This window comes from Trifolium pratense, linkage group LG5, assembly GCF_020283565.1.
Source record: "Trifolium pratense cultivar HEN17-A07 linkage group LG5, ARS_RC_1.1, whole genome shotgun sequence".
Taxonomy (NCBI): domain Eukaryota; kingdom Viridiplantae; phylum Streptophyta; class Magnoliopsida; order Fabales; family Fabaceae; genus Trifolium; species Trifolium pratense.
Genome location: NC_060063.1, coordinates 44,097,055 through 44,112,028, shown reverse-complemented (window position 1 = coordinate 44,112,028; position 14,974 = coordinate 44,097,055). Strand labels below are relative to the sequence as shown.

Sequence of the window (14,974 nt, the reverse complement as noted above, 5' to 3'; positions counted from 1 at the left end):
CTGGCCTAATATCACAAAAGCTCATTTTGCTTACAAACAAAAAACAACTTATGAGTAAAAAAATTAACACGCGTACGGTAGAAAGGAAGAAACCAAAACACGGGATTTCTCATCAGCAAATTTGGCAAACATATCTCTCCCTCACGCAATTAAGCAAAAACATAGCCCACAATTTATGCAACTCTCTGAAACCATATGGAAGAAGCCAAATTTTCTCCTATGTACCCATGAACCAAAAGAAACCTTTAATCTATCAACCTATCACTATCTCAATTCTTCATCTCCCAATTTTATCCAAAACGGTGAAATCAACAAAGAGGAGTGATGAAAGTACAAAAACAAGTATTTTCGTTATATCGTATCCACAGGGACTAGTGTGATATCGAACGGTGATTCGCAATTTCCATGATTTTAAGTGCGGGTTTTTAAAAGATTTGTTTTTGGAAATATAAAAGTGCGATCAATTAAAAAGGATTTAAAACTTTCGGATAAAAAGAAGTTGTCGGGACTAGACTCGCTATCTCGTTAACATGTATCAATCAACCATCAATATATATATTTCATTCACCAATCATTATTATCACATATCACGCGTCGAACGTATCCGTGTCCGGATTACGCCGTGAAATCTATTATATCTATTAACGTTCGATGTCTCGAATCATTAATTGACATAATAGCATTAAGATCTGATATTTGAAGTGATTATTAAACTCAAAATCTATGTCTAAACCTTGAAGTTTAATAAGTGATTATCTTTACTCTTGATTTTAAACAATATATGTCTATACCTTTCAAATCTAGAAATAAACAATAAAAACAAGATAACACTCATAATGATTGATAAATAAAACATATATATCAAGATTGAATTGAGTACATGATCACAAAATAGCTACATCTAATCCCAACAACAAGAGAAATTTAGCTAGACATGATTGTAACCAACTTACAAAAGTGAGGAGAAGAAGGGATGAAGAACATCTCTTGATTTCTCAAGTATTGTGATGAATCCACCTTAAAAACTCCTCTAGAACCCTAAAATAGTGTCTACTCTCGTAGTTGATCTATTACAAGTGAGATCATCTAAGAAAATGACATTTGAAGGCTATTTATAGATTTTCAGGACAGAGCAGTTCGCTGAGCGAAGTGTTGTTCGCTAAGCGAACAGGTTACTTAGGAAAGGGGTTTCTTGACACGTAGCAAAATAGCCTGACTCATCATTTAATTTGTTCGCTGAAGCTCGCCATCTCTCGCCATCAGACCATAACTCTCTGCCTCTGTTCGCTGACTCTCGCTAACCTTCGCTGAGCGAACGTTCATTTGTTGTTCTATTCGCTGAGGCTCGCTGATCTTCGCCAAGGACCCTTAACCCACTGGTTTTGTTCGCTGTAGCTCGCTGAGGCTTCGCTGATCGAAGGCTTCAAAATCCTGCCTTTTTCTAGCCATTCCTAACAAAATGTCTTGGGATTAATTCTTTTTTGATCATTACTATATTTACATCAAATAGGGGTTTTAATCACAATTTCTTCATAAATGAATTGCTAAGTGCCCATAATTTATTATACTTTTTAACTCAAATTGGGCACTTATCAAGGAGGTAGCTTTAATCAAACAATTTTGTGGTATTGGATCGGAGTTGAAATCAAATTGCTGCAAAAGATAAACAACTGTCAAGGTTTGAATCTTTCCCCCCAAAATCGTTTCAAACCCTAATTTTGTTATGATTATTATAATATCTAAAACCTAATTTTTCAACTATAAAAAGGAGAGGTTTAGGTTCACAGAAACTCGCCCTAGCAAAACGCTCATTGCTTGCTTTCTTTCTTTCTTTCCTTCTCTTTAGTTTTTCACATTTTAGTTCTGAATCTTTTTTAGTCTTAAGTTTTATAAATTCTGAGTTTAATTATCTAAGGTTATGGACAAACAACCTTTCTGATCACAAATTATGATTTTTCTAGTAACATTTAATTTGTGTTTTTTGTGTTCTGAAATCCCTAATTTTCTAAAACCTACTCAAAGATCAAAACTGTAATTTGACATGGTTTAACAATTTTTACTTTTTTTTTGTGTATGGATTAAACTAGAGTTTGAAGTTAGAGGTAGAAGGGATTTGCTTTTGCTACTCTCTATTTCCATAATTTTTAAAAGTTCTAGTAAGAAATAAGTAACTTCTATATTTTAAGGCTTATCAAAAAAAAAAAAAAAAAAACAAAAACTTCTATATTTTAAGAAAAATTATAATATATTTACAAACATTTCTTTTAACCTTATTATAACTAGTGACCAAACGCCGTGCCCGTTTGTGTGATCCGTATTTTTTGTTCTGCTAACGTGTATATATTTGACTATTATGTGTGGAAAAAAATTATTTGAAAAATACACACATTGTAGTAGAAATAAGACAAAAAAAATTCAGCACCATAAGTAATACAAAAAACTTAAAAAACAAACATGTTAGCAATAGAAACCAAAGAAGAAGCTATAAAACCACTTGAAAAATATAAACATTGTAGCATAAATTGTAAGAGAAAAGAAAACAATAATTCTATTCTTTTTCCCAAATACTCCAATAGAAAGCACTTGCTCCACGTATATGTTTGTTGATCCCATGATCATACATTAATTTGTGAAGACAAACATTCATATTATCCATACTTGAATGAAACTTTGGATAGAAAATTGCATCCTACAAAAATAAACGTTCACATTTACTCCTTTTTTTTTTGTCATCGACAATGCTGCTTAACATGAAGGTTGAACATAAATTCAATCAAGAGTTAACAAAACATCACTAAAATGTATGGACTTGATATTCTTATATACAACTTTAATCATGAGGTAATTCAAGAGATGAATAATCATATATTTTTCATCCAACCATGACATAAAGGAATGATTTAACACGCCATAAAGGCAAAAAATTACAAATAATATACTACTAAGAAAATGCACTTGTTTGACCCTATAAAAAAATGCACATGTTAATTTAAAATATGCTCACAGCTACTCATAACATTTGTTTGTTCACGCCATTATTTTCTTCACCATCTTCATTGTGAGTGATTTGAGACTGCAATTTCCTATTGAACTTATATTTAAAGAAAACAACAACCTATAGTATTGATTTGATAAAATTATTCCAAAGTGGATTGTTAAAATATTTAAAAGGAAAAGGGCTAACATTTTATCAAGTAATCAACTTTCACGTACACAACCTAAAAAAATTCCTCCTATGTATGATAAACTTTATGAAATCAAGAAATATTATACTTTTTGAACATTAGATTTACTCAACAAAAAAAAAATCAAAAAAAAATTTACTGAATAGGAAAAGTAACTAAAAATTGAGTAGTACTAAAAGAAAGACAAACAATAAGACAACATAAGAAACTCATTAAACCAATCGTAAAATACAAAGAAAAACATGTACATCTTTCACATCATTATAGAAGACTACTTTTTTATCTCCCACTCTCGCTCTTTGTCTATATCTTTGTATTTGTTGCCTCCACCCGTCGTCTCCATTTCAATCCTTTAATTATTACTTTTCTCTTTAATTACCTTTGTTTTTCATGCACCATTAGTCTCAAAATTTCCTTTTATAATATCAAAAGAAATTAATGTTCTGTCAGGTTTGACTAAAGAAAAAAATATACACATGTCAATCAAAACTTAACCAATAGTAATCTAATATAAATTTCAATGTTTGATACCACATACTCAACTCTCAAACTTTAAATTCGGGAGAAAAAAATTTGTTCACACCAAAACATTTAAAGTAAAATAAAAAGGTCATCCCAAATACGGTTTACATCAAGATTCAAATCAAAATTCAATGAAAAGAATTTGAATAAAAAGAACACTACTGATTTTTATTTTTTGCAAAAGAAAGAAAAGTTATGGTAAGAAAAACAAAATAACAACGTTGAGAAAAACAAATGAATAGTTCAATATAATGAGTTCTTTATAATTAAAAGTAAAAAAATGAATGAAATGATTGCATTATAATTGAAATATCTAAATATATTTTAATATAATTTTCAATTTCTCTTCCCACCATTCCAATGTATACCCGATATAAATATAAACACCACTCATAGACATATATAAATATGAAAGTTTAGAAATAGTATGGTGGAAGATTTAAATTTGAAATTTACTCTAATGAAGAAAATGATTGAATTAGAACAACAATATCACAAAGAAAAAGAAATAATGTCATACATCTTTTCTGTCTACAATTATGACATTTTCTATGTCCTTGTGGAAGTAAATATTTCTTTTGTTAGCCATTTAAAGGAATTGAATTAACAAAAAATAAATAAATGAAATGAGAGACAAATATGGAGAAACCAAAGATAGAAGAAGACACTGAGAGAAGAAATGGTAGAGTGAGGAAAAAAAATAATAGTAAAGTCCTTGCAATTAGTCATGATGAGAGTTGGAAGTCATACATTTCTTCTATCATTGTGAGATTTCTCTCATAGATATGACAGCATTACAAAATAACCAATTTCTCTTCCGCTTTATCTTTTTGAATAACCGAATGTGGGTGTGGTGGTTATACTTCATGTAATTTTTTTTAATAATCAACTTTACACAATTTATAATTGTCGTTGCTATACATATATACATATACATATGATAAACATTTCATCATTCTTTGCATTAACTTTCATGTGCATATATGTCTTTCATCATTTGCCAACATCGCCCTACCCTCTCCGAATAGTGGGCATGTAGACATATCATTTTTAATAATCTTGAAGAAAAATAGGAAGAATGAAGATGTGTAAATAAAATGAATGGAATAAATGGATGGTTTGGAAATTAAAAAGAGTTGGTTTTGGAAGTTAAAAAAAAATTAAAAAATAAAAAGTTGGTTTTGGAAGTTAGAGTGTGAAAAAAAAAATACTAAGGAAAGGATATTTATGGTATTTTAAAAAAGGCTACACTAAAAGAAGTGTTTTCCCTTTATTAATGTTATAGATAATAAAAAAACAACTTTTAACCTTTTTTAAAAAAAAATAAGATCTGCCAAACAACTTTAATTTTAGTTTTAAAGCTATTATTTTTAGCTTTATTGTTAAAATAGCTTCTACACTTATAAAAAGTTGGGCCAAACAGTACATAAGTCCCCGAAGAAAAATTAAAATTCAATGAACTCATAGATAGAAGATTCCTAAGGCACCCTCGGACTAGACCGAGAGCCACCAACCCCCAAAAATCAAATGGCCAAAAAGAGAGAGAAAAAGAAGAAAACAAGAAAAGACACAAAAAAAAATAACCTCATATCTCACCAAGACCACCATCAAGCCCCTATATCACCACCACACAGGACTCGAACGGTTTCGGCATAAAATAGATAGCACCTAAAAAAATCTTACAATTATGTGTGTAAACTTTAGTTGTGTTTCACGTTTGTCACTACTCTATGATCTATCTAATACCAAAAAGAAATATTTTATTCAGTAAAAGTCTTTCCATACAGACCACATATCAATTATCATTGAGATCAAGTTATCGTATCAAAAACGAAACTAATTGAATAATGCAATCAAAAGTTTAACTTTTTAAAAGGATGTTTAACTTTTCTTTTTGAGTAAAAACAAAAGTTTTGTGTTTTTAAATTTTTCAATACATTTTTTTTTTTGGTACATAATAACTTCATAAATAGTGTTTATTAATTTATTTATATTTAATATTATTTTGTGGATTTACCAAAACTATCCACGTACATTAACAGTATGCGGTACATAACCACATACATTACAATGTTCACTTCTGATAAATTTTGCTTCTTTTTTCTTAGTAATATTCTTGTGGAATTGGAGCTGCTTTAAAGCATATAAAATTGGATGTAATACTTTTTTAAATAAAAATAAGTAATACTTTTCTTCTGTGTACACGTAATAAATTATTATGTAAGATATAAAAGCTTACTATTAAATTAATAACTCAAAGATGATATATAAGGAGGATTTAAAAATATTATTAATTTCTACATAAATAAAAGATTACATAGTTTACATAGTTAGTACGTAGCTAGTATATTTTTAGGATAATGAACCTTTTTTATTAAATACTTCTTATTTTAATTTTCTGATATATATTATTACAATATTTCTAAAACATAATATCTCAATTTTATGGTGAACATGTAATAAAGTCATGCTATAATATAGTGTAATTCTTACTTTTTTTCCGATAATTAATTAGAAGTTCATTGAAAATGTCTATATATCCAAGAGAATTGATGGAAAAAGTTCACAAAAAAGAAAAACCACCCAGCAAACACCTACTAAACAAACTTCTACACCACAAAGAGAACAAAAATCGGAAATACCTAGACAAAAATAAGAAACTAATACAAAAGAAACTGGTTAACTAGAAACACCTTAAGGGATAATCTATTCGGAAAGGATCCTCTCCCGTGTGCTTTTTCCCGGAGGGAATAAGTTTCAATCTTAGTCATTCAATAGTTTTGGAATGGCTTAATTAGTCCAATAGTATCTTAAAGACATTTTAAATTTCACAATAGCCCCTTAAAGAAAAAAAATGTCCGGATTGGTCCCTTAAAGACATCTCTATTAGTCATTTTGGTCCATTCCGTAAGTTTTTGGCAAAAAACGTTAAATGATGCACAAATAGCATTGTTCATCTTCTTCATCATTCTTCATCTCTCTTGATCACAGAAATTGAAGAAAAAAATTCAAAAATTTCATCTTCTTCATCCATTCTTCTTCATCTTTTTCATAATCCCATCATAAAAAATAAACTCAAATACAAACCCAAAAATTCATCTTTTCCTCAATTTTTTAATATCATCTTCTTCCTTCAATTTCCTTTTTTGTCTCTTTGACCTAACCACCACAAACCACTCATACCCCATCACCATCATCAATAATAACTACAAGCTCGTGCACCGAACTCGAATCCTTAATGAACAAAATCAAAGACAACCTTCAAACAACACCAAATTAATAATAAAAGAAGAAGCACAACAAAATGAAAGGAAACACAAAAAAAAAAAAAAAAGCAACCGCGGTATGTTGGTTTATGGTGGTGGAGATGGGTTTAGGGATGTCAACGGGACGGAGAATGTGCGGAGGAAGCTTCCCCGTTCCCCGCCCCGAAGTTCCTGCGAGGGAGTTTTTGCCTCTATCCCCACGGGAGAATATTTGTCCCCATCCCCACAGATCACCACGGTTCCCGCGGAGATCCACGGATATCGATTATTAACAAAATTTCTATATTTTTCGGTCAAAATTATGACAATAGGATGACGTTATTTTTCCCGTTTTATTTTTAAAAACAAATATCTTGCATTTTTCTTTTTTAAAAAATAAAAACAACACATAATGCATTCATAACCAAAAAAACATTGCAAAAACATTTGGCTACTAATAATCATACAAAACCTAATAGTCAAAATATTCCATAATGTATAGCAAAGTATGCATAATCATACAAAAATTCATAACCAAAATATCGCAAAACTGTTGGAGAAAATAATGCATATATACAGTTATGTATATATGGGCGAATTCAGGGAATCTGCGGGGATGGATGCGTCTTCCCCAATCCCCGCCCCGAAGTCCCAGCGGGGGAGTTTTTACCTCCATCATTGTTCCCACGGGGAAAAAATCCTCATTTTCGGAGCTCTGAACGGGGCAATCCCCGCGGGAATTGTTGGTGTAAGCCCTAGAGGCCAATTATTTATAATTGAATAATAAATGTATTGAATAATTTACTTATCAAATAAAAGGCTTTTCTTTATTAATTTTATATATGTTAAAATGATAAAGTCCCTAGAATAGTCAGTTCACTTATGGAACGTTAAGTATGACTTAATCGTGAGATTCCATTAAATATAAGAACACTATTCTTAAACATATCCATAGTCAAGTTTTATTGTGAAATGGGATAACGATAAAGCATAAAGACTATTATGTTGGTAGACTGATGATCATATCTCACTGATCATGGATAATGAGTTATCAAGTCTTCACATAGATATAAATGTTAAGGGTAACTTTATATCGGATTGACCCACCATGAGAATACTACATAGAGTGTTATGAAATGTCATAAGTTTTCTCATAGTGATAAAAGGTGTATTCCACCCTTCGACCTGAAACCACTATGTACCCTAGATGCAGGAGTGTAATACCTTGTTGTCATTCAAACGTTATCCGTAACTGGATAATTATAAAGATGGTTGATGGGTATCCCACGAATCATGCTGAGGGACATGAGTGACCTAGATGGAATTTGTCCCTCCTACATAACGGGAGATATGTCTATGGGCCCAATATTGAACTAGACAAGGATGACATACTATGCCTTGTGTTCAATATAGACATGAGGACAAAAGGGTAATTGTGCACAAGATATTTATCACGGAAAGGTTAGTCAGATCACGTGACATTCCTATGACTTGGGTAACAGTGATGTGTTGCTAGATACCGCTCACTGTTTATAATATTACGATTAATATTATTGCCAACGTCATAAGAACCTACAGGGTCACACACATAAGGACAGTTAAGAAGGGAAAAATAAGTAAGACTTATTGTGGGGGTGCAGTTAGTGAAAAACGGTTATCGGGCTTGAGAAGCCCAATTTCGTGTAAACTAAAGACCTCATAAGAAACTCTATAAATAGAGCCTTATGAAGTTCAGAAGTTACACTTTTGAAACCCTAACTGAGTTTAGAAAAATTCTGAATTTCTCTAAACCCTAAACCGCACAAAATTCCCTCAGCCTTCATCCAAGAACAGCTAGCACTGTGAGATCGAAGGTTCCTGTTCGTGTGGACTAAGTGGAGGTGCTGCAAGTGCGGTGCTTGTGATCGATAAAGGCAGCCACAGATTTGTTCTTCAAAGGTAATATTCTAGACCTGATCATGCTCATTCACAAGAATCCATTGATGGGAAATCGTAATTTTAAAATTCCGCTGCGTTTATAAAAGTGTTTTATAAAACGATTTTCCAACAGTGGTATCAGAGCCACTTGTGAAACCATGAATCGGTTTGCTGTTTTATTACTGTTTTATTAATATGATTTTGAATCGGTATTAATAATAAGAACAACAAGGATTAATAAAATTTGATTGATCGGTTTAAAATATATATGTGATATATATTTCTGATACGACGCATCAGTGTATGTGATACATTGATCGTGTCATTCATTCGAATGTTTGAGTGATTGGCGTTTAATTTGGATGATTGTGAGCGTGAGCTTCGGAACCGTTTATGGTGAAGCATCATATATCCGATCGTTCATCTAGAACTAGCAGTCCTGAAACGTTTTGATGAATGGTGGTTGTATTAGGGTTTATAACAATACAAGTGTTGTGTTGTTATATAAACAGAACATATTGTTCATTGAAAGTTTTAAGTGATTGTCGTGAGCATGAATGATTGTGAGCGTGAGCTTCGGAACCGATAACTGGTGAAGCATCATATATCCAATCGTCTATGGTGAACAAAATCCTGAAACGTTTTGATGAATGATTACTGTAACAATACAAGGGTTGTGTCGTTATACAAACAGAGTACGGCTAGGGTTTGTATCTGAAGCATCAAGTGTTGGTGCGATTAGGAACCACCGTCCGCTGACCGGGCAGCGGAACCCCCGGCTAACTCTGCGTAAGGTGATCAATCATAGTATTTTATTAATTGGACTAATGTAATAATAATAAATTGTGTGTTTATTGTTATTAAAGTAGCATGATGAATGGTTATGGCCTTAGTTCTTTTTCGTTTTATTTGGGATTTTAAATACGGCCTGCGTGTCGTGCCTCTCTTATATTTTCTTGATGTAATTTCTTTTCTCATCTCACTCCCTCGTATGAACACGAGTTTCTTGTAGTGATGTAATATAAGATTAGCAAATAGGACAGGAAGGACATCAATGAAGATCTATCTTGGAGAAGTATAGGTCATTCTTAGATATAGCATAGGTTCTCTCAAAGGCTTGAGGGAACAATTACGCTAGGGGCCATAACCATATCATTTTATTATATTATGTATATTGATGCATGTTATGAATGGAGTGACGTCATTGTATGTAAGCCGTGGTAAGGTGAGATCAAATTAATTATAAAAGCCCTCAAAGGAATTAATATTAAGTTTTATTGCTTTCCAACGAATAGCGCCCTTCAAGATCAATATCGATCAATGTAGGTTTTGCCAACGCGAAGTGCATTGTCAATATTGATAAGTTGCGGTGAGGTAATTTATTTATCCGATCGCTATTTAATGGGTCTAACTTAACTAAAGAAAGTATAATAAGATTATATAACTTTAGAAGCAAGTATTGGGTTATTCCATGTGATGGATTAGAATAAGTGTTATTCACCCAATAGAAAGGATATGAGAGTTGTATGAGATACAATTGGAAAGGAGTTTCCTACCTAAATAACTAAGTTTTGTGTAATCAGCCCAACGCTGACTTAAAACGAAGTGAAATATGGATCTCATTCTCACTAGAAAATCTTCCAACGGGATTTTCCGAATCAAATGTCGAGGGTCATTTGTTTTGAGTAAAATAGTGAGAGAGCATGTTTAATTAAAGGCCTAATTAAATGTGTATTAAAAATTGTTCAATACTTATATTTTCACTTTTATAATTGTAGATCACCATGTCAAACACCAATACTTCGAACAACATTTTGCGAAGCATTCTTGACAAAGAGAAATTGTCTGGGACAAATTTTCTTGATTGGCATCGTAACTTGAGGATAGTCCTCATGCACGAGAAAAAGCTGTATGCTATTGAGGAACCCCAACCTAACCCTGAGGATGAACCTGCCGCCAATGCTCCAAAGGCACAAAGGGATGCTTATCAGAAGCGTCTTGATGATGCCATGGATGCAAAGTGCCTCATGCTGGCTACCATGACCTCTGAGCTTCAGAAGCAACATGAGGACATGAATGCGTTCGATATGATCGAACACTTGAAAACGCTCTATCAAGAGCAAGCCAGGATTGAGAGGTTTGAGGTTTCCAAAGCCCTGTTTTCAGCCAAGCTATCTGAGGGATCTCTAGTAAGTCCACATGTGCTCAAGATGATTGGGTACGTGGGGAACTTAGAAAAATTGGGATTTCCACTTGGAAATGAGCTTGCAACTGATCTGATCTTGCAATCGTTGTCGGAGAGTTTTAATCAGTTTGTTCTGAACTTCACCATGTCGGACATGGAGAAGACTCTGCCACAACTGCTAGGCATGTTGAGGCAAGCTGAGCAGAATATGAAAACAAAAGGGAAGTCCAACCATGTTCTTATGATTGGCAATGGAAACAAAGGGAAGGGCAACAAAGGGAAGGGAGTCAAAGGGAAGGGCAAGGAAGTTGCCAAACCCAAACCTACCCCTAAAGCCTTGAAGCCCACTGGGGGAGTTGCAAAGGAGGGTAGGTGCTTCCACTGTAACAAGACTGGACATTGGAAGAGGAACTGCCCAAAATACCTGGAAGATAAAAGGAATGGAGTAGAGAGCTCTAATTCAGCAGGTATCTTTGTTATTGAAATTAATTTATCTACTTCTTCTACATGGGTATTAGATACCGGATGTGGTTCTCACATTTGTACTAATGTGCAGGGGCTGCAAAGGAGTAGAGGATTGGCTAAAGGTGAAGTCGACCTACGAGTGGGAAATGGAGCAAGAGTTGCCGCATTAGCTGTAGGAGTTTATAATTTGACTTTACCTTCTGGTTTAATAATACAGTTAGAGAACTGTTTTTATGTACCTGCCATTAGCAGGAATATTATTTCTGTTTCTTGTTTGGATAAACTTGGCTTTTCATTTACAATAAAGAACAATTGTTGCTCCATTTATTTAAATGATATTTTTTATGCCACAGCACAAATGAGTAATGGATTATATATTCTTGATCTTGAAATGCCAATATATAACATTGATACAAAAAGGATTAAACCTAATGAGTTAAATCCTACATACCTTTGGCACTGTCGTTTAGGCCATATAAATGAGAAACGCATTTCCAAGCTCCATAAAGATGGGCTCTTGGATTCATTTGATTATGAATCTTTTGAAACATGCAGATCTTGCTTATTGGGAAAAATGACAAAGACCCCATTCACTGGTAAAGGTGAAAGGGCAAGTGATCTTTTGGCTCTCATACATACTGATGTATGTGGACCATTGAACACACATGCTAGAGGAGGTTTTCAATACTTCATCACATTTACTGATGACTACAGTAGATATGGATATGTGTATCTAATGAAGCACAAATCCGAATCCTTTGAAAAGTTCAAAGAATTTAAAAATGAAGTACAAAACCAACTAGGAAAGAAAATCAAAATCCTTCGATCAGATCGAGGAGGTGAGTATTTAAGCCTAGAGTTTGATGACCATCTAAAAGAGTGTGGGATCTTATCCCAACTCACTCCTCCTGGAACACCACAATGGAATGGTGTGTCTGAGAGAAGAAACCGAACCTTGTTGGACATGGTGCGGTCTATGATGAGTCACGCTGATCTTCCAAACTCCTTTTGGGGACACGCCCTATTAACAGCAGCTTATACACTTAACCGTGTTCCTTCTAAAACGGTTGAAAAGACACCATATGAGATATGGAGTGGCAAGAAACCACATATGTCTTACTTAAAGATTTGGGGTTGCGAAGTTTATGTAAAACGTCAAATTTCTACTAAACTTGAACCTAAATCTGACAAGTGCTTCTTTGTGGGATATCCAAAAGAGACAAAAGGATATCACTTCTACAATCCTTCTGAGGGCAAAGTGTTTGTCGCTCGAACAGGAGTATTCCTAGAAAAGGACTTTGTTTCCAAAGGAATCAGTGGGAGGAAAGTAGATCTTGAAGAAATTCACGATCCACAAGGTAGTGACACACCAATGGAGGAACAAGAGCACGATGCACAAGATGTTGTGACAGAAAATCCTGCTCATGTAACACAAGAACCACGTAGGTCCAACAGGATACGTCAAGAACCTGAAAGATATGGATATTTCATATCGGAACAAGGTGATGTATTACTCATGGATCAAGATGAGCCTGTGACTTACCAAGAGGCCATCACTGGCCCTGAATCTGAGAAGTGGCTTGAAGCCATGAAATCTGAAATGGATTCCATGTACACAAATCAAGTTTGGAACTTGGTGGAAGCTCCTGATGGGATTAAACCCATAGGATGCAAGTGGGTCTTCAAGAAGAAGACTGACATGGATGGAAAGGTACAGACCTACAAAGCGCGATTGGTTGCTAAAGGTTTCAAACAAATTCATGGGGTAGACTATGATGAAACATTTTCACCAGTTGCGATGATCAAATCCATTCGGATCTTACTTGCCATCGCTGCATACTATGATTATGAAATCTGGCAGATGGATGTAAAAACTGCCTTCCTTAATGGGAGTCTCCTTGAGGATGTGTATATGACACAACCTGAAGGCTTTTGCATTCCAGGAGAAGCCAAAAAGATATGCAAATTACAGCGATCAATCTACGGATTGAAGCAAGCTTCCAGAAGTTGGAATCTTCGTTTTGATGAAACTGTAAAACAGTACGGATTCATTCAAAATGAAGATGAGCCTTGTGTTTACAAGAAGGTTAGTGGGAGCGTAGTCGCATTCCTAGTATTATATGTAGATGACATATTACTAATAGGAAACGACATCCCTACCTTGCAACAAATTAAAACTTGGTTAGGGAATTGCTTTTCTATGAAAGATCTGGGTGAAGCAGCCTATATATTAGGAATAAGAATCTATAGAGATAGATCACAAAAACTGCTTGGCCTGAGCCAGAGTACATACATAGATAAAGTGTTAAGACGCTTTAATATGCATGATTCCAAGAAAGGATTCATTCCTATGCAACATGGCCTATGTCTTTCAAAGACACAGTCTCCTTCATCTAAAGAAGAAAGAGACCGCATGAGTAAGATCCCTTACGCATCGGCTATAGGATCTATCATGTATGCCATGATATGTACTCGACCAGATGTTTCATATGCCTTAAGCGCAACAAGCCGTTATCAGTCTGATCCTGGTGAGGCTCATTGGGTGGCTGTCAAGAACATCCTTAAATACTTAAGGAGGACTAAAGACTCATTCCTAATATATGGAGGCCAAGAAGAGCTAAATGTAATTGGTTACACTGATGCTAGCTTCCAAACAGATAGGGATGACTTTAGGTCGCAATCAGGCTATGTGTTTTGCATAAATGGTGGCGCTGTGAGCTGGAAGAGTTCAAAGCAAGATACAGTTGCTGATTCTACAACCGAAGCTGAGTACATCGCTGCATCAAATGTGTTGGATATTTGTGTGTTGGCCTCATTTTGCTAAAACAAATATACAAGCAAGATGTTGGACCAAATGTTTCAACATGTTAGGTACAAAAGATGTTGGACCAAATGTTGTAACATGTTTGGGTACGACAGTCAGATTGCCCAAATCTCGCGCATTTATTACACGTATCTGCTATATATGGAAATCCACTATACAAACGTGTATATCAAGATTTGATCTGATCAAGACGTTATTAGTGCAGATATGTTCTTATCAAGACTTAATGGAATGATTCAACACATTATTTATTTCCTAAAGAGGATCAACCATTTTAGGAAAGTTTTTATTAAGGTCTGATTTGCTTAGCTGGACGTGACTCAAAGACCAGCTGTGTTCTGAAGCTTATCTTGGATGATCAGGAGTGTGCTAGCTCTGTCTATATAAAGAAGACTCAAGACCAAGATTTTACGAACCGAAACCATTGTTCATCAAAGATGTAGTCTTTAGGGTTTCGTGTTTTTGAGCCACTCTCTAGGAGAGTTGGTGTAAGTGAACCACTCGGGTTGTGAGATGGTCACTATGTCCTCACTCAGAAACCTTTAGGTAATGAGTTGAGTATTGTAATATCTCTGAAGCTTTTAAGCAAGGAGATAGTGTTTGTATTTTTTAATTGTGATTCTTACTTGTG

The 14,974-nt window shown here is 34.1% G+C and overlaps 1 protein-coding gene across 2 annotated transcripts in view; it reads left to right on the top strand.

The window, feature by feature from the left end:
- Positions 1 to 1,607: 1,607 nt before the first annotated feature.
- The window catches only part of LOC123884866, a 29,628-nt gene continuing 16,261 nt past the window's right edge, over positions 1,608 to 14,974 (top strand). Inside the window, exon 1 of one of the 2 annotated variants that reach the window (XM_045934104.1) lies at positions 1,608 to 1,678. The gene's annotated coding sequence lies outside the window, so the exon portion shown is untranslated. The remainder of the gene's footprint in view (positions 1,679 to 14,974) is intronic. The other variant, XM_045934103.1, reaches the window with a different exon arrangement.